This window comes from Tursiops truncatus, chromosome 8 (assembly GCF_011762595.2).
Source record: "Tursiops truncatus isolate mTurTru1 chromosome 8, mTurTru1.mat.Y, whole genome shotgun sequence".
Lineage (NCBI taxonomy): Eukaryota > Metazoa > Chordata > Mammalia > Artiodactyla > Delphinidae > Tursiops > Tursiops truncatus.
Genome location: NC_047041.1, coordinates 66,113,376 through 66,134,125, shown reverse-complemented (window position 1 = coordinate 66,134,125; position 20,750 = coordinate 66,113,376). Strand labels below are relative to the sequence as shown.

The following is a 20,750-nucleotide window of genomic DNA, read 5'->3' as shown; positions in this document are numbered from 1 at the left end:
GCTGAGGAGGAGGTGGAGTAGCCAATATCAGTGCTGTGGATTCGAGGGTCCCAAGCTTCCAGCCCCAAACCTCTGACAAACTCCCAGCCCTCACGTCTCTCCCACCCACCTGCCACATCGTTTGAAATATGCCCTTACATGCTCATTCTCTCCAAGGCAGTGCCAACTCTAAGTTTTTTTTGAAAGATAACATAAGTAATACATGTTAATTAGAAAACAGGTTTTAAAGGGAGAAACAAAATCATCCTTACTCCCACTTTCCTAAGGAAAACATTTTGGTGTCTATCCTTCCAGGTTTTTTTGGTTGTTGATTATATATGTATTGATATTAATACATATACAATGTTACATATATGATGTGATATATACACACATAGATATATATGTGTATATATACATGTATAGATATATGCATGTACGTTTGTATTTATTTCCTTTACCAAACCGTGATTATATTAAATGTTTTATAATTTGTCCCCCTTCATTTAATACTACCATTTCAAGTCAGTAGTACACTTTTATGTCATCATTTTAAATAGCTCTGTGGTCTTTGGATGAATGGCTTATCACAATTTATTTAACAATCCAGTGTTGTTAGACATTTAGGTTGCCTGACCAGCTGCTGTTGTCATCGACACCTCCAGGACATTCCTCATATACACCACTCTGAGCACCTGTCCCATTATTCCTTAAAACAAATTTCCCAGGCACCCTATCCTAAAAACAAATTACAAATTACAACACCAGGTGTTGTAATCACTCTTTAGTAGCTCAGTATGAATTTGTTCAGAGGCTCCTTTTTTTAAGTAACAGTTATGAGCCCTGAAAGGAGGTTTGTTGCCTGTGAGGGTGGGCGGGTGTTTGGGAGAAGAAGGGGACAGAAGGAAGAATGTCTTGGGGGCACAAAACATCAATAGAGGAAGGTAAGACTTGCTGCCATGGGATTAACTGGGAATTCTAGGAGCAGACTAAGGATGTTGGATCAAATACGAGCAAAACAACACCCCGCCCCCCCAAACAAACAAACAAAAACCCAGACAGCAGAGGTGGGAAGGCTTCAACATTTGCCTTCCTGATCTGCAATTTCACCAATTCTGGACCCTTGGCATAAAATCTTAGAGTAGCCATCTTTGTCAGCATTTTGGAAAATAACTTAGCAATTCAAGAGCCAGAAAAATAGTCATACTACTTGATTCAGTAACAGTACTTCTGGAAATACATCCTAAGGAACTAACATCAAGGAAAGATAAAGCCATGTGCATAAAGATATTCCTTACAGAATTACTTAAAGTAACAGAAACTTTTACTCAGTGAAAATAGTCAAAAGTTAAGTAAATTATGGTATAGCTACCTGCTAGAGTAACACGTATCCATCTGATACTTACTAGCTGTGGGATCTTGGGCAAATTATTTAACCTTTCTTATCTATTACAGGGGGGTAATAATATTTGTTACTGCAGGCTTATTGTCAGGATCAAGTGAGATAATATTTGAAAAGTACTTAATATGGTGCCTGACACATGATCAGGTTTGAATAAATAGCAGCTAAGTATACAAAGTATACGTTGCACTTATGGAAATTAGTGTGATATAAACAAAAGTTGCCTCCAAACACATGACCTGCCTGTCAGTCATAGAGAATGCTTGTGTCTGGAACTGTGTATCTTTTTTGTCTCAGGATAGACTTTGTGACTTCCCAGTTTCAAGACAAGGAGACTCAGTCATGTCGATCCCCAGAGGTGTCAAGACTTAGAGTCTAGCTTTACTTTAAATGAAATTAATGAATGCCTGGGATCCACAGTAGAATGACAATGTATTTACTTACTGAGAGAAATATAAATATCATGTGGAACAGAGACACCTGATCCAACACTATGATGCTTTCTCTCCCAGAGGCAAGGAGCAGAGGAAGCCAAAGCAGAAGGAGAAGGCACGATGTGGGATGAAATTATAAGGAGCATCGGGACTTCCCTCATGGTCCAGTGGTTAAGACTTCACCTTCCAATGCAGGGGGTGCGGGTTCGATCCCTGGTCAGGGAGCTAAGATCCCACATGCCTCGTGGCCAAAAAACCAAAAAACATAAAACAGAAGCAATATTGTAACAAATTCAATAAAGACTTTAAAAATGGTCCACGTCAAAAAGAAAAATCTTAAAAAACAAAAGAAATTATAGGGAGCATCAAACCCTAAAGAGAGAAGCAACTCAAATGTCCATCGATGGAAGAATAGATTTTAAAAATGTGGTATATACATGCAATGGAATACTACTCAGCATACACAGGGTGGGAGGCAGAAGCTGGGGCGAAGTGAGATTAGCATCGACATATATACACTACTGAATGCAAAATAGTTAGCTAGTGGGAAGCAGCAGCATAGCACAGGGAGAGCAGCTCAGTGCTTTGCGATGACCTAGAGGGGTGGGATAGGGATGGATGGGAGGGAGTCTCAAGAGGGAGGGGATATGGGGACATATATATGCATATGGCCGATTCACTTTTTTGTACGACAGAAAATAACAGTACTGTGAAGCAATTATACTCCAATAAAGATCTATTAAAAAAAAAAGGAATGGAATTCTGAGGCATGCTACAACACAGATGAACCTTGGAAAATTTTATGCAAAGTTAAAAACAACAGACACAAAAGGACAAATACTGTAGGATTCCAATTATATGATGTACCTAGAATAGGCAAATTCTTAGAGGTAGAAAGTAGAATAGAGGTTACCAGGGGCCGGGGCGGGTGTGGGGGGAGAAGGGGGCGGGAATGGAACTTATTGTTTTACAGGTATGGACTTTCCATTAGGGATGATGGTAAACTCCTGGAAATAGATGGTAGAAATGGCTGCACAACATTGTGAATGTATTTAAGGCCACTGAATTGTACACTTAAAAAGGGTTAGAATTTATATGTTATGTATATTTCATCATGAAAAAAATCCCCCAAACTTAATGAGAGGCAATGTAGCATGGTGTTAGAGCATGGGCTCTGATGCCAGGCTGTCTGGGTTCCTGTTCTGGCTCTACCTCTTTACTAGTTATGTATTGTTGGGCAAATTACTTTACACTCTTCGTTACTCATCTGCAAAATGGCCATAATAATGTCTACCTCCTAGAGTCGTCATGAGGATTAAAATGAGTAGGTCTATGTAAAGTTCATAGTGCTAGAACAACGCTGGGCACATAGTCCTATATAATTGCTAGCCAAAAAAAGAAAAAGTAACTTTCTTGGTTTTTCATGAGAAATCAATATGATGGGGATCAGAAATACTCAGTCAGCGGGACTGGAGTATTATCTTTGTGCGGCAGATCTACAGGGAGTCATAAGGTTGCTTGACAAACATGGAACCAGAAAAAAGGAGTTAAGAGAAATTGTATATCTAGTAGTTTCCAGCTAAAACAGCCTGATTCTATCGTAGGGATTGTCCTGCCAGCAGAACTGGAAACACTCAAAACCCATTGACTAAAGCTCTGTATCTCCCAAGAGGGTGCTGGGCAGAGTGTCTGGGGCTTGCTTTTGTCACTGTCCTTTGTCAGCACTTCCAAGATTGACAGGTTCCTTTCCAAACATGTGAACATCCCAACTCCTTTGCGTGACCTGCCCCATTCTAACATGTATGGTCTCTACAGTTTAGCTCCTTGAGAGACTTCTATTTCTCTGGAAGGACACATGGAAAAACCCCAGCAGATTGATTTATTGGTAGTTGCAGAATTGTGAGTGAAATATTTTGAGTTCTGTTGCTGGAGCTATAGTGGCTGTAAAATTTAAAAAAAAAAAAAGATTTTAAGTAAATTATTGTTGTCCGGTATTTTCCCATTTGTAAGCGAATTTCAGTTGGATGCGTCTGATTGTTCAGAGCACTGCATGCAGCAGGAATAATGAGCAGTGAAAGGGATGCTGGATCACGCCACTGGGTCCCATATTCATTCCAGGCTGTAACCCATCTCTGGGTTGTAGTAAGGAGCTTGAAGTAGTGTCTGAATGTATGATGAGCCCAATTCATTTGCTTTTACACTCTGGTAAACAGCTGTTGAACTTCTCCCTCTGAATGGTTCATTCTTAGCCTTATATGGCTTGGAGTATCTTCAAAACCAGCAATGCTGTGTACACATGTACGTCTGCTGCTGCTCTTAGGTTGTAATTCCCAGATGTGGCTCCATCTGAATGAATGGGTGGCTTTAAATCTTACCTCACCCTAAGCAGGGGCTGGATTTCCTTGGCTGGTGTTAAAGTCTGAGATGATCTCTACTTCTTGGGCTTGGCTGGTAAAGACAGGAAGGCAGCAGCCGAGGCTGGGCTTCCCTAAAGTCAGGCTGTCAGTATGCTATTTACATCCCTTGAATCTAACTGAGCTGGGGTGCACAGGTCAACCTTCTATCTGTGTTTCTGTGTCTGAGGACTTTTTTTTTCAGAACTTCAGCAGGCTGGAAGTGCTGGGGATTAACACTCCAAGGAGCAGCCCTCAAGCAAGGATTCTTGGTAACTGGGGAATCAATATCCCAGCTTCCTCACCACTGGGTGGGATCATTATGAGACATGTGTTTTATATCGTATCTCCCATTTTTTCCTATGGGGTTAAGCCTCAGCTGGCCACTGTGGTCGCTGGCTCAACACGCGCTCGCATCTTTCCCACTCTCCCACTGCTGGTCCCTGAACCTCCCAAATACACTCATTGAACCTGAATTCCTGTCTCAAGGTCTGCTTCTGGGAGTACCCACGGTAAGATACATGACGTCGAGAAAAGAGCACAAGATTTAAAGTAGAAAACCTGGGTTTAGTCCTGGCTCTGTCACATGTTACATGACTTTAGGTAACTGACTTCAATCTCTCTGAGTTATAGTTCCCGTAACTTTTATAAAAACCAGAGCGTAACACTTACTTCATTCATTGGGTCGTTTGTAAAGCCTGAGAATACGTAAGAGGAGGAGCTGAACAGGATAAAGGTCTTTAAAGACGGACATCGTGTGGTTCTGTGTGGCTCTGCCCCTTCCCCTATTGTCTGCAGTAAGCCCCCCTAAGTATCCTCTACACTCTTCTCATCCTTATTTACACTAATGTGCTATGTACAACTCAGGTGAATCAGGATGGTCATGAAAAACTTCAGCTTTTTAGTATTTTTGTGGCTAATTCTTACTTTATAATTCTTTCCATCCCTATTTTTATTATGAAAATTTTCAAACATAAAGAAAAGTTGGGACTTCCCTGGTGGCGCAGTGGTTGAGGGTCCGCCTACTGGTGCTGGGGACACGGGTTCGATCCCTGGTCTGGGAGGATCCCGCATGCCGCAGAGCGGCTAGGCCCATGCTCCACGGCTGCTGAGCCTGTGTTCTGGAGCCCGTGAGCCACAACTATTGAGCCCATGTGCTGCAACTGCTGAGGCCTGCGCGCTGGAGCCCGTGCCCCAAGGCGGGAGAGGCCACCGCGATGAGAGACCCAGGCACCATGGCAAGGGGTGGCCCCCGCTCGCCGCAACTAGAAAAAGAGCCCACACATCGGTGAGGACCCAACGCAGCTCTCCATGCCAAAAAAAGAAGAAGAAGAAAAAAAAGAAAACTTGAAAGAATAATCCAATAAACCCTTGACTTGAATTCAACAATTGTAAACGTTTTGCCATATTGGCATTATCTCTTTGTCTATCTGTCCGTTTACCTCTCTATTTTGCTATACCATTTTAAATTATTTTCTAGACACCATGACACTTTGCCCCTTAGTTCTTCAATATACATATCCCAACGAGGCCAGTCTCCAACATGCACAATACCCTTCTCACACCTCAGCAAACTGACCCTAATTGCACAGTATCATCTAACATTCTACCTATACTCAAATTTCCAATAGTGCCTGGAATGTCTTTTATAGCTTATTTATCTTTTTAGCCAGGATCCACTGTAGGTTCACTGCAGAATGAATTTGCTTAGAAACACCAGCCTGGCTCTGATTCTGTGCGTGTGTGTTGTTTGTGTGTGAGCTTGTGCAAACCTCAAGAGTGCGTTACGGTTGCCCTGAGCATTCTTTCTCACTGGAGTCAGCCTTTCTGGGCCTTGGGTGACAGTGTGACAAACCTGAGCCTTGTCTGGATGTGTGATCCTGCCTGGTCACCTCTGCCAGCAGCAGAGGGCTCCAAGCAGCTGGTGTCTGCCGAGGCTGCCAGGCCACTCACGTCAGGGCTGCACGAACCACTTCTGTGGCCGCCTTCAGTGGTCACCTGCCAGACACTCATACAGGAGTGCTGCTAGCAATGTCAGCCGTCACTTGAGGAGGGAGGCATTCTGCCCACTGATTTAATTACAGAGAGGTTTTTATCCTTTTGGGGGGAAAAATCCAAATTATTTGGCAGATAAAATGCCTATGTAGACGAGTCAGTGTAAGCTGTTATTCTACATTGGCTAATGTTCTTCTGTCTCTGCTTGTCTTCACAGAGATGCTGAAATAATGGAGACAAAAGGTGATGGAGTTCAGAGAGCAAGGACGTGGACCAGAATAATAGTAATAAATATTTATTGAATGAAAAAATCAAAGCACGCGTTTGCGGGAGGCCTCCTATGTGCCATCACCTTGCTTATTCTCCACAGCAACATTTTGAGATAAGTACTATTTTTTTTTTTTTTTTGTGGTACGCGGGCCTCTCACTGTTGTGGCCTCTCCCGTTGCGGAGCACAGGCTCCGGACGCGCAGGCTCAGTGGCCATGGCTCACGGGCCCAGCCGCTCTGCGGCGTGTGGGATCTTCCCGGACCGGGGCACGAACCCGCATCCCCTGCATCGGCAGGCGGACTCTCAACCACTGCACCACGAGGGAAGCCCTGAGATAAGTACTATTATTTCTATTTTATAAATTAGAAACCTGGGATTGCTAATTGGCTCAAAATCACATAGCCAGTGAGTGGCAGAGCTGTGATTTGAACTGTTATCTGTCAGACTGCAACACCCATGTTCTTGAACGAGAGCCCTGAGCAGGAAGCACTGTGCTCAGCCTGTACTTTGGCATCTCCAACCACACATGTGGCTGCCGCTTCTTGTTAACACCTGGCACAGTGTGTAGCACATTGTCGGTGTTCAGGTACTGTTTGCTGAATCAAGGTCTCACCCAAGACAGGCATACAAAAGGTGAATACCAGCTAGACTCTCAGGACCCCCTTTAATTACAGTGACTCATAAACTCCCAGCCAGATCCTTTTTGTTTGTTTTCTGTGTCATTGTCTCTGTGTACCCTGCTACTCTCCTCAGATATTCTCCCCAGGCCAAAGTAGCATCCTCTTATTTTGCTATTTTCTACAAAAACGAGTGCTCAGTGCGCTAGGTGCTGGTATCCCTAGGCCCCAGTGCCTTTTTTTTTCCCCCAACAAGCCTTTCTTAGAGAAATGCCTCCTTACAGGAATTAGAGGACGATGTTCTTTGCAGTTTCTAGAAACTGTGCTCTTGGTTGTCTATTTTCCCAATAGGCACCCTTGGGCATTTACCTGGGAAGAATAAAATGGAAGGTGTTGTCACCAGATCTGGAAAGGCCAGCTCAGGAAACAAATGTCTCCTAAGGAACCAACCAGAATCTAAATTCTGCTTCATACTTTATTTATTTATTTTTATTTTTTGGCCACGCAGCTTGTGGGCTCTTAGTTCCCTGACCAGGGATCAAACCCGTGTCCCCTGCAGTGGAAGGGTGGAGTCCTAACCATCGGACTGCCAGGAAAGTCCCTGCCTAATACTTTAGATCATATGAATTCTGCTCTACCAATGAGTGAAGGATCAACCCATTTATGGAAATAATATCTGAGAGACCTAACAGCATCCAACAAGCTCTCGTTCCCCCTGGGACGTGGAGAGGCAGCCATGAGTGTCAGCTCCCGTAAGTCTGGAGACTCAGAAGCTGTTTGAGACCCTCCCCCCCCAAAACCCATTCCCCATCCTCATCTCCTTCCATCTCAGTTCAGGCTGGGACAGGAGGGACCCCAGGGTGCCAGGTGGGGAGGCAGGCTGATGGGAACACACCTACTGTTGTGTGTGGAGAGGTGACACTAGGCTTCAAGGGTGGGCTTAGAACTCATCTGGGAATGTGGAGGAGGAAACCACAGTATGGAGAGACTCCTACTCTGTAACTAGAAACATGAGATGCATGGCCCCTGCCTTCATGGGGCTTATAGGCTACTGGGGGCTATTGGAGGAGACAGACAAATCACGAGGCAACTGCAACACCGTGGGATGGAGTGGTGCTAAGATGGGGAAGTCAAGAGTGCTAAGAGAGGGCATCCGGGAAGGCTTCCTGAAGGAAGCAACATCTAAACTGGCAGGGGAAGGATAAGCAGGCATTAACTGGACCAAGCTAGAGGAGTGGAGGAGAGGGGAAGAATGTTCCAGGGGAAAGGAATAAGATGATGGAGAGAGGCGGGGCTGGAACGTAAACTGTGTGGTAAGAAGCACACGGCGAAGCTGGGGAGGAGGGAAGGATCCCGAACAGGACAGGCCTCAGGGCCTGAGGCTGGAGGTTCTGAGGACTGTTGGAGGCTGACAGGTCTGTGCTCTCATTCCTCAACAGGAGGATGACAGAGATAAGGAAGGAGATGTGTGGAAGCTGAGTGAGGACGCGTCGGGGAGCTGTTTCACTATCCTCTCCGCTGTCCTCCGTCTGAACAATTCCTGCATGCACTGGACCCCGTGGGCAAATTTAACTTAAATCTTCCTGCCAGAGCCTTCTTCTTTTTCTATACTATTTCTTTTATTCACGATAGCACCATAGAGTCACTCAAACTAGAACCTTACATCAGGATTGACAAACAGATTAACCCTTGACGTCGACTCCAATCAGTTGGTGATGTCTGCCTGGTACACTGTGTTGAGGAGGATTCTGAGGCCAAGCCATGTCTCAGGGTTAAGGAGTCCCATGGTTAGCGATCCTTGTGATGAGCAAGGGACGGGCCTGGGGACACCAGGGCCTTGTGTCAGTAGACCCTGATGTAGAGTCACCTGGCCTCTTTCTTTTCTCTCACCTTTCCAATGCAGTGGGTTACAGAGTCTTGCTTCCCTAGTTCCAATTCCTTTCTCTCCATCTCTACTGTCCCTCCTTAGTTCTGGCCTCCTTGATTCTCACCTACCTATATCGTCTGTATCACATGTATCGCCAGGCTCCCTATCTTCTCGGCTCTAAGCCATCTTGCCCGCTGCCACAGAGCAATTTTTCTAGGCATACTCCCACACTGCTGAAAATCTTCAGCTGGCTCCCCGTCACTTACAGGATAAAATCTAGAGTCTTCAGCTAAGACATATTAGACCCTTGATGATCTGGTCCCTGTCCATTGTTCCGTCTCATTTCCTGTCACTCCCTGACTTCTTCCTTAGGTAAATATTCCAGGCACACGAGCCGCTTATAGCTCCCAGTAGGCTATGCCTCCCCAGGTTTTAGCCCATGCTATTTCCTCTGCCCGACAGACCCTTCTCCACAGCCCTGGCTCTAGGCCTCTGCCTTTAACATGCTAATATTGTGTATCACCTCCTCCGGAAGCTTTCTTTAAGCTGGTAGGTTTCTCCCCCTCACCTTCCCAAAACAGAGTTCGTGGTTTCTTCTTCCCTAGTGTTTTATAGACAAAGCTATTATTACTCACCTCACTGCCTTTGCCCCTATGTGCAGTTTGTTCATTCATTCATTCAGCAAATGTTTATTTAGAAGCTTCTATAAACCAGGCACTGTTCTAGGGGGCTGGAGATAGAGCGATGAACCTAACAGCCGAAGCCCCTGCTTTCAAGGGATTTACATGCGTGTGCGTGTGTGGAGTGGGGTGGGTGTACAATATGCAGATGAACAAATACATCATTTAATGTCAGATGAAAGAGAAAACCAAGGCTGAGAGGAAGTGGGGTGCTGCTCTGGCTAGGTTGGTCATAAGAGACATTTCTGATCAAGTGACCTCTGAGCAGAGATTTGAATAAAGCAGAGGAGGAAGCCAAGCTGACATGTGGGGGAGGACTGCTGCAGGCAGAGGAAAGGGCGTGCAAATGCCCTGCTGCCTTTACCAGAGATGTATGAGGACCAGCAGGAAGTAAATGAGGCTGGAGAGGAGTGAGTGAGAGAAAACATGTTAGCGTCAAGGTCAGAGAAGGAGCGGAGGTGAAGGATTAGCACATCGGTCCTTCCAGAACAGCATGAGGCCTTCGGGGTTATTCTGTATGAACAGGGAAGCGTTTGATGCATTTTAATCAGAGGAGTGATATAACCTGCTTTGTTCTTTAAAAGCGTCAGGCTGGCTTCGGTGGTAAAAAATATACTGTAGGGATGAAGGTGGAAGCAAGTCTCCAGGCAGTAAGGACGGCATGGACCAGGATGGTAGCAGTGGCAGGGATGAGGAGAGGAAAAATTTGTGATATATTCTCAAGGTGGAGCCAGTAGGATTTCCTGACAGACTGGATACAGGAGAGAGAGAAGCAATCCGTCAAAGGTGACTGCAAGATACAGCAGCTTAACAATTTGTTTGCATGTCAGTATCTCCATCTGTGGAGATACTGTGATACTGGAGATCAGTGGCTCTTAATCACCCCTCCCCAACCCCACTTTTCTTAAATTCTGGATGCCTTTGAGAATCTGATAAGAGTTATATTTTCTCCCTGCAAAATTCACCGGGCACATATACGTAAACTATGTCTATCATTTCAGAGGGTTGTAGGTCCTCCGAATCATACCCATGAAGCCTGGGGTCAGAGTCCCTGCTCTAACCTCTGAGCTCTCTGAAGCCAGACGTACCGTATTATTCATCTTCATTTCCTGAGGAAAGTAACCTGAAGACAGTCACTGCTCAGGAAACGTGCTGGAATGAATGAGTGAAAAACAGCTGCTTCTTTATCTTAACTCTTTAGTTTAAGGAAGCATGTCCTATTTACACCTCTACTGGTAACTGGGGCTATTATTCCAATACATTAATAACTGAACCAACAAACGACAAAGCTGGGGAGAGGGGAGGAGGTAAAAAGAAGCCAAGGGAATTGCGGCAGAAAGGCGTTTTTAAAAAACGTTCCTTTCAAAAAGCGTTGGAGATACCCAAGGGAGGAAGCCGTGTAAGTAAAAGGGTAATCATTCTACCAGTAACACTGGGACATCTTCCACCTGAGCTGCAGGCAGAGGGAGCGACTTGCTTCAGAATTTCTGTAAAAGAAGGGGGAGATTCTGGGGTCCTGGCTGCAGCCAAGCCCCAGGCTGGGCATCCAGAGGGAGGGAGGGAGGAAGCCTTCTCCTGAGCATCCTAAGCTCAGGGGCCGCCTGCAATGGGGGCAGGGGCCGATGGAGAAACGCCTGAAGGGATCAGGGACCAAGACACCAAGAGGTCACCTAAACTCATCAGAAGCAGGGTGACTTGACGTGATCGCCCTGGCTCTCAGGAGCCTGAAAATTAGTTGTGAGGAAAAATTGATCCTACGAAACCAGTGGCCTTCTAGGGGTTGCTAAGAGGACATTGTCTAGACAGTGGCCTTTCTCGTTATGAATTTAATAGGAGCCTTATTTAGAAGTTGAAGAAATCCAGGAGGAAGTTTCCATCTCCTTCTAACAAAGGAGTTAGAAACCATAAAAATAAATAAAAGCAGCTCTGAATTGTGCAGATTAGGTTTGTCATTCCTGAATCTGTCCATTGACCATACTGATGATTCCAATTTAGCAGACATTTATGGAGTCTGGCCCTACCCTGTACCGTATTGCCTTTAATCCTGATAATGCCCCATTAAATTGGCATTATTCCTTTTCCCCTTTACAGGTGAAGGATGAAGGGTGTGAGGCTTGGAGACGTATGCGTGGCTAGAAAGTGGCAGAGCAAGAACTGGGACCCAGATATGGCTGACTCCAAGTTCAAGGTCTCCCATTCACAAGGCAGCCTTTTTTTTCATGCCTACATGCTCATTCAAGAGAAAAACAATTAGCCCTCTTTTGTCCTGTGAGTCAGAGGGAGGTTGGAAAGGGCTGTCTGTTCATCCTTCCTCCCAGCTTACACATCTTACAGAAGAATGCCACGGGAGCCCCTGCCCTGGTGCAGAGCCAGGCCTGGCAGGCAGCTGCCAGGGAACTGGGTTCCAGCTGCCTGAGTCCTGCTGGCGGTGTCTCTTTGGACCTTGTCTGATAGCTCCTGCTTAAGAAGCCAGCCTGGAACACTGCTCCTGTTTGGAGAGAAAGAATGTTCTCGTCTTGCCCTTTTCTGGGATGAGGTGACTGGCCCAGTGGAGACATCGAAATCAGAACGATTAAATTCAGATCTTGTTCATTTTACTACCTGTGCCCAGGGGTCCGAGGATTGGTTACAATTTTGGTTTTCATTTTCCAGATATTTTTGTTTTGCCTCAACGTTTAAAAAGGCAACATGGACTTTTTAAATGATGTACAGCAAAGAGCGAGAGAAGGAGGTGGGGGCACCTCAGGAGAGAAAACTACCTGAGCGTCTAATGTGTGTCTTCTGAGCTTCTTACGGTAAAGAGAGCAGAGCTCCCAGACAGGGAAAAGAACCTTAAGAGGCTCTTGATAGGAAATACGTTGCAACTTGTCACCCAGCCAATGGCGCCTAATCCTCTTTCATGAGCTGAAACCCCCTTGGATCAGATAATAAAATTCCTCTTGGTAGAAGGCACTTCATTGAAAATGCAAAGCCCTTGACTTGTGAAAGAAAACAAACACTAATTTGGAATTTTTTTTGCCTGAGGAAAGAAGTTGAGGGTAGACACCTTGAAGCAACCCTGCTCCTGCCTTTTCACCCCTCAGTTCCGGGATGTGTGATAAGCACTGAGGTCTCAGGACACAGGGCATCCCCCCTGCACCCACTTCAAGTCAGTCAGCATCTCCATGGGAGCTGCTACCTTGATTTGTTTAAAAAGTTTACTTGAAGCATTTAGCGATGGGCAGAGAAAACCCTGTTTACAAGCCAAAGAGCCCTTTTAAATGACCTGTTAATTGGCTCAAAGCTTCCCTCCGTGCAGGGATGATTGCTTGTAACTGGCTAAAGTCTGTGACCTGGAATTGGATTGACCAATGTCAGTTGGCAACTCAGGGAGAAGGTTGGAGATAAACTGGCAACTGCAAAAGACTGGGGGCCAGCGGGGAGGGCGGCTGCCAGCATGTTTTCCCGCTGACTGCGGCTCGGATAACTCTCCTTGCGGGCTTTATGATCTCTTCCTAGACCTGCCCTCCATCTCCGTCCTGTTGCTGTGGTCTCCCATGACTCGCTGCCGCGCCTTCTTTCACCTCCTGGCTGGTCGTTGGGCAGGAGCGTACCTGGGGTCTGCTTGGCTGGAGGTGGGAAGAGCTGGGCCTCGCTTCGGAGCAGCAAGGGGTCTCTTACCCCCCGTGCCAGCCCCAGGGCACTGCCCATGGGATGCCACTGACCACCTCAGCGCTCAGTGGTGGTAACCCAGATGCACTGCTGTTTAGTCACTTTGCGCTAATATTGTGCAGGTTTTGTAGAAGTCTGGCAATTACGCTCTTTCTTTAATCAGCGGTGTTAGGATCTGCGAAATCTGCGCTGCCTGTGTACTCTTAGGAGCCTTTTGATCATAAAGCAACAGGAACTGTGAACATCAAGGAGCACGTGGGTCAAAGGGTCTCGCTCTCCCTTTATTTCCCATCAAAATCAATGCCCACTACCGCCCAGCCTTCCCTACACTGCTTCCTGCCCCGAACTTGTACCCCAGACCTGGCAGGGCTTCCTTGGTAAAGAGAGGCTCTCACAAGCTCACAGGGACACAACTTTCTCTTGCCTTATCTGGATAGGGATGAAAAAGTTTCTCCCAATTTCTCAAACACTTAAAAGTTAAGCAAATAAAATGTCTAAACAAAGCGGGACTTCAGACAGAGGATTTGCTGTCATTACCGGTTCTCTTCTCTCAGAGCACGTCTGAAGCCTTTCTCTGTGGCCAAGGAGCCAGCCCGTCTGCGCCCGATGAGAAGGAAAACATTGTATGGCAGAGCCAGGAGGTTCTGCACCCCTAGGCTGGGGAGATTCCTGAGAGTTGCCAACTCAGGTGGGACGAAATGGCAAAGCATAGAGGCTTTATTTCAATATACTCATTTATTTAAACATTTCTTTCTTTTTTTTATGAGCAGATAAATCCATGCACATGATGCAAAACTGGAAAGATTCCCAAGAGCAGACAATGAAAAGTAAGTCTTTTTTTTTTTTTTTTTTGCCTCTTCTTGGCCCCAGCTAATCTCTGTGGAGGCAACGGTGCACGGGAGAGGTTGGGAACAGGAGACAGGAATCAGATGCTCAGCTCAGAGGCCAGTGTCACAGCCTGGGAGGGTGCGAGGAGGCAGGAACTGGGGGAGTTGATGGGACCACCACTACAGACGAGGCTGACTGGAAGTGAGGACGGGGATGGGGGAGCAGAGCATGTAAAATGTAAAATGTCAGGAATGGAGACCCCAAGAATAGGGAATCGGTTACGGAAGGCAAAGGAGGAGCCTGGCTGAAAAAGGCAAACCCCAGCGGACGATGGGACAATGCCAATTGCAGAGTTCTGAAAAGTGCAAAAGAGGCAGAAGACGGCACAGCAATGTGGAATTTGGTTTCCACAGAGCAGGTGAAGTTCTGCTGGGTTTTGAAGACCACATAGGATTTGTACACAGGGGGTCATTAGAGGGAGGGCGTTCTAGAACATGGGACCAGTGGGGCCAAAGGTCAGAAGGTCAGGCTGAGGGACAGTAAGGGAGACGTTTAGCTGTAAGGCAGGCTGACGTATCTGAGTGTGCAAGAAAATAGAGCTGGGCGAGATTACAGAGAACTTTGAGAACTGGCCAGAGATATTCGTACTTGAGACTCAAGAATAAATTTGGGAAGATGAAGAAAATAGTGTTTCCTAATGAGGTTTTACACGTGTCCTAATAATGTCCTACTTGGACACCTCCTTGGTGAAGCTTTCTTCGCCCTTCTCTCCAAAAGCTAAACCTTCCTCCTGTGCTCTGTATCTACTTCTGCTTTTCTACTCATTCACCATTGTCATTACTCATTTACATGCCTGGCTTCTCTACTAGAGTGAGTGTCTTTCTTATTTCCCATTTTCGTATTTCCAGAACCACCAATGATAATAGCAGCAACTATAACAGCTATGATTTATTGAGTGCTTACTATATGTCAGGCACTGTTTTATGTACCTTACAAATGTATCTTAATAAATCCTTTCAACAACACTATGAAACAAATACCTATTATTAGCCCCATTTTACAGATGAGGAGACTGAGGCACAGAGAACTTACTTGCCGAGGGTCACATTGCTGGTAGGTAGGGGCCAGGATTTGAACCTGAGCTGTTTAACTACAGAGTCTACATTCTTTATTATTTTGATAACAATGATAACATTCGTGGGACACTTGGGAAGGACCAGGGATGGAGAAAAGTGTTTTATGTGTAACAGGTCATACAATCCCTCAACAGCCTTAGGAGGGAGGTCTCATTATTGTCCCCTTTGGGCTGATAAGAAAACTGAATCTTAAGTCATGTGTAAGTCATGGAAGAAGAAAGCAAAAGGCCTGGATCCACGGCCCCAGACTCTTAGACATTGTTCTATACTCCCTTCCAGCACACACTATGTGCTCAGTAGATATTTACAGTATAAATAAATGAATGAAATAGAGGAAGGAGGGAAGGAAGGAGGGAGGGACAGAGGGAAGAAAAAAGGAAAGAAAGGAGAGAAAGAAACAGAGGAAAAGAAATCCAACAGGCCATAAGGCTCAGCTATCTCTCAAATGCAATCAGTGCTGGTAATGTAAACATTCCATTATGTAAACATTGTGAAAGAGGACTCTGAAAGTAAAATCTTGAATCAAAGGAAACTCCAGATCATCACAAGTGGGTGGAGAAATTCTTGGGAGTAGAAAGAGCTTCCTAGAGCCCAGGTATATAAGCCAGCAATGGATTTATTCACCAGTCTTGACACACTTCCTTGGAATAGCAAATTATAACGAGTATTGGTTACTTAAAAGTCACCCACACTCAAGACGTACCTCTTTTGAAACATTTCTCCGGGTTTGGTTGTCCTTAAGAGATACCATTAATCTCTATTATTCTGTGACCCAATGTGACCATTAAGATGAATGAAGACTGAAATGGTTTCCTTTCTTCAGGAGGATGTTTTTTGGTTTTACAGATAGCATGTGAGCGTGTGTGTTCTGTTTCTCTCTTGCTGTCGGCCCCAGGAAGGGACACAATTTCTGCAGCCTAGGCAGGCCTGCTGGAGATAATTTTCTTAGGTTAATTAAGCCATGCCCGGTGGATTTTTCTACCACAGACAGGAAAGCCTCAGTTTAGCACATTAACAGTAACCATATTTTCCAAACCCCAAATAGGGGCACAGTGTCTAGCTGAGCACTGAATTCTGCTTTACGAATGTAGTCATGTGACCTTCTCACCAAGGCACACAAATGACATCATCTGTCACTAGCCACGTAATGAATTGCCTTTATGGAAGGTAAAATGGCAGGATGTTGGGGACACCCAGGAGTACAGGGACAAGTGGTCCTTGGACCTCCCCGAGCCAGTGGTCTTTAAGAAGAGCAGGGATGGGGCCTCTCTGCCCCACAGATGGAGTGGGCCTTGGTGACATGGCATTGCTCATGGTCTCTGTGGTTAATGAGCTCACTCTTGGGCGGCCGGCCGGTATGCTGCTAGCTAGCTGCCAGCCTCTCGGGCTGTGAGTCAGCCTTGGGCTGTCACTCGATCCAGCCTCCCCAATCCCAGCAGGGCAGCCTGCAGCTGGAGTTCGGGGAAGCCCGCCCTGCCCAGGTCACCGCTCACTTCCCTTCCCCAGGTGCCTCGTGGGGAAGGAGCTCCCGCTGATTTGAATTCAGGGCATTGTTAAGAAGCCCCTTGTCACACTTGTCACACCCACAGCTGTCCCACCCCTGCCAGCGTAGGGAGCCAGCCCTGGAAGGGGACTCACTGCACACACACAGAGTTCTTTGAAGCACTCCAGAGATTTCACTGAATTAACATCCTTTGTCCTGCACATAATTCCAGTGGAATTAGTCAGCTTTAATGGGTAGCATCTCATCCTACTTCCCTTTCTGCCTGGAAGTACACCCACTAGCCTCTCCCTCCAAACCCTTTGTTTTTCAGCTCCTGGTTGGTAGCTATTCAGTCTATTAACCCTTGCACAGCCACGTCGGATGAGGAGGGGGGTGGGAAAGGATATGCATTGAGGTTTACTAGGGCAGGAGCCTTTGCGTTATTATCCTGTTGACTCTTCACCATAGTCCTTCAGGGTAGGAATTATTGTCCATTTTCTAGATGAAGAAACTGAGGGTCAAGCAAGTTATATGTAATTTGCTCAAAGTCACAAAGCTGGTGAGGGGCAGAGCAGGGATTTAAATTGGAGTCCATCTGACTCCTTGACCCCTGCTAATTCTACTAACCAGCAAAATTCTACTAACCAGCAAAGCAGGAGAGTTATTTGGGGGAATCTCTAGTCCTCACATTGTTTTTGTTTATTTTTCGGCAAAAGAAAATAAGTTCCTCCCACAGCCCCTCACTATAGGAAACCTTCTCGTTGACTGCATGACCCTGTCCTCAGTCACGGAGTGATTTTTGACAGTGTGATGACGCAGTGTTGCAAATTGCAGACAGTGCAGTCACCAGACTACGTACTGGCCTGGATAACACAGAGATCAGGCGCCTGTCTTTCAATTCTTCAAGTTCAGAGGATCGTCACTTGCCAAGTCTGTCCGTCCACCTGCTCCTCCACACTCCACTGCCCCACCTTGCTCTCCTACCCTGGCCTCCAGCGTCTCTGCTTTTTCCTCTATACTTTTCCTACTGGAACTTTCTAAACCAAGGTGTATTCAGAGAACATAATCTTCTGTTTAAAAGCAATCTCACGCTGGGTATATGTCCAAAGGCAATGAAATCAGGATCTTGGAAAGATATCTGCTCTCCCATTCACCGCAGCATTATTCACAATAGCCAAGACACGGAAACAACCTAACTGTCCATTGATGGATGAATGGACAAAAAAATGGAGTGTATTTTTATACAAAGGAATATCATTCGGCCTTAAGAGAGAGGGAAATCCTGCCATTTGCAACAACATGGATGAACCTGGAGGATGTCAGGCCAAGTGAAATAATCCAGACACAGAAAGACAGAAAATGGATGACCTCACTCACCTGTGGAACCTAAACTAGTTGAACTCACAGGGCAGAACGGGGTTGTCAGAGGTTTGGTCGGAGGGTGGAGGGGTGCAGGTGAAAAAATGGGGAGCTATTGGTCAAAGCGTAAGAAGCTGAGCTATAAGGGATGAGTAAGTTCTGGGGATCTGATGTACAGCATGGTGACTGTAGTTAACATAATGTATTGTACACCTGACATTTGCAAAGAGGGTAGATCTTAAGTGTTAAAAAGGTAACTCTGTGAGGAGATGGCTCTGTTATTTAGCTTGATTGTGGTGATCATTTCACAAGCTATGTGTATATCCAAACACCGTACTGGGTGCCTTAAATATACACAATTTTTATTTGTCAACTATACCTCAGTAAAGCTGAAGCAAACGAAAAACCTTCCAGGGCCCCCATACCTGTGGGAAAAAGCTGAAATCCCTCAGCGAGTCACACAGGCCCTTCCCATCTCCACGGTTCCCTCTGTGCAGTGGGTTAAAGCCACTGCAGAATGTGTACCGGTCCTTAACTGGGCAGCATGTACTCGGGCCTCTAAGCCTTTATAGGAGTTCTCCCTTCTTCCTGGAACAGGCTTCCCTCCTGCTCTGATTGGCAACCTCCTTCGAGATCCAACTCAGATGTCACTTCCTCTGAGAAGACTGCACTCTCTGTGACCCGCTGTGGGCTGCTGACCTTGCTCCTGTCTCCTGAGTTAGTGTCTGCCTTCCCCAGTAGACCGGCAGCCCTCAGCAACAGTGGCAGGATTCGCTGGCATCTTACACTTGGGTCTGAACAGACTAGCACGTAATTTGCTTTTATTAATAGTAAAAGCACCAAAGTTTTCGAATGAGCTGCTTTTGTTATAAATTGGAGTGGATTCAAGGTTATTCTTACAATAATGTCATTTTCACTCGCTCGCATGTTTTTCTGAGTAGGCAAGAAAGGGGTGGGGTTGCAGCTAGCTTGCTGATAATTGTTCCAAGTGTTAAAAAAAAAAAAGATTAAGAAGGGATCAACAGATCTTGAGATACACTAGTGGATAATCCAGGATGCAGGCAGGGATGCATGTCTGCATGGAGAATTTATTATTTGTGTGTGTGTGTGTGTGTGTGTGTGTGTGTGTGTGTGTGTGTGCGGTGCGCTTTATGTATTCATGCTCAAAAAAATACTCCTGGATTAGAGCAACAATTATTTTTGCCATATTGAAGGTTAACTGTGATAAAGATGGAACAATGTGGAGAATTCTTGATGTAATGTTAAGAGGAGAAAAAGGCAAAGTCTCAGACTACATGTAAGTAAGTAGTAAGTAAGTTGTAAGTCCATAAAAAGTCAGTGCAAATCTGGGAGGAAGGCAAGCTAAGAAACAAAAAAAGCTCTGATTTGTGAGATGGTGAGGTTTCAGGGTGAGTTTTTTCTCTAACGGGTTGAGCAGTGCCTCTATCTTGTAGACACTTCTCCTGGGTCTACGACCATCACCCAAGCTGGACAGTGTGTGGTCACCAAAGCTGTAGCTGTTACCAGCCCATCTGTCTAGAGCTTCAGGGGATAACAGTCCACCGCATCTGCAGTACCTGGTGCCCGTGCTCCTCAAAGGGAGAGGTGATACAAAGTCCTCCCTATTGGTGATCCCTGCTTTAATTAGTCATCAACCCAAGTAAGAGTTATCTAGCCATCACTTTGCTAATGCTCCATCCTTTCCATCATGCCCTGGACTTTCTTGCCTTTGACCGAGCCCCTGACCTCCCAAACTCCTATGACTGAGCCCTCAGGAATTGCTTGTTCCGTAACCACCAAACCACCCAAGCTCTTCAACTTTTCCTCTGTGTGTTCCTTCCCCCTCCTTCTGAGTAATGAAGGCTGGCTGGCCCCGGGGACACCACACACCCTGCACCCCTCTCCAGTCGTGGCTGTTCGCCCTCCACACCCGCAGTCTTAGGGTTGGAAGGTTTGTCGCTGTCCTTGTTCCCAAATGCTGCTTCCACAACATTATCTCTCTACCCTTTGAGGTTCATGCTGTTCAGCCAGACTGCTCTCTTCCCTGTTGCCGTCATCATCCAGCCCACAGTCACGAGCTCTCATCCACTGGAGACTTGAGCACCTGGCTTATCGTCTTCCTTTACATCCCCGTCTCTGCTTTCTACCTGGTTGACCTCAGTATCTGCGTGGACGGCTCCTCCAACTCCACGGCCCCATCCATTTCTTTCTTTTCCTTCGCAGTTATGCCCCTCCAAAGTGTTGTCTCTACTTCATGTCTCCATTTTCCTTACTCCCCTACTCCCCCTTCAGTCACTCAGGGTAGGATGCTGGCGCTGCCCACCACCAGAAGAGCTCGCATTGAGGTCACCGATTACCTCCTTGTGATCATGTCCAAGGTACGTTTTCCCAGCCTTGTCTTACTTGCCCTCTCAGCAGGGGCTCCCACTGGACCATTCACTCCTTCTGAAAACACTCCTCCCTTGGCTTTAAAGACAAAATATTCTCCTGGTTTCTTCTCTGGTTTCCCTGTACCCTTTGCAGGTCTCTCCTTCTCATTTTCACCATCAAATGTTAATGTTCCTCTTCCTAGGAGAGCACATCCTTACTCACAACTTCAGTTCTCTGTAAAGAACATGGAAACTTATACCTTCAGACTTGACCTCTTCTTCTAAGT

At 46.0% G+C, this 20,750-nt stretch overlaps 1 long non-coding RNA gene across 1 annotated transcript in view; it reads left to right on the top strand.

Annotated features, from left to right (window-relative positions):
- LOC141279365 (uncharacterized) overlaps positions 1 to 20,496 on the top strand; it is a 48,740-nt gene extending 28,244 nt beyond the window's left edge. The window contains exons 3-5 of the long non-coding RNA XR_012333456.1: positions 6,421 to 13,976; positions 14,059 to 14,115; positions 19,549 to 20,496. This is a non-coding gene — a long non-coding RNA (uncharacterized lncRNA). The remainder of the gene's footprint in view (positions 1 to 6,420; positions 13,977 to 14,058; positions 14,116 to 19,548) is intronic.
- Positions 20,497 to 20,750: the final 254 nt, after the last annotated feature.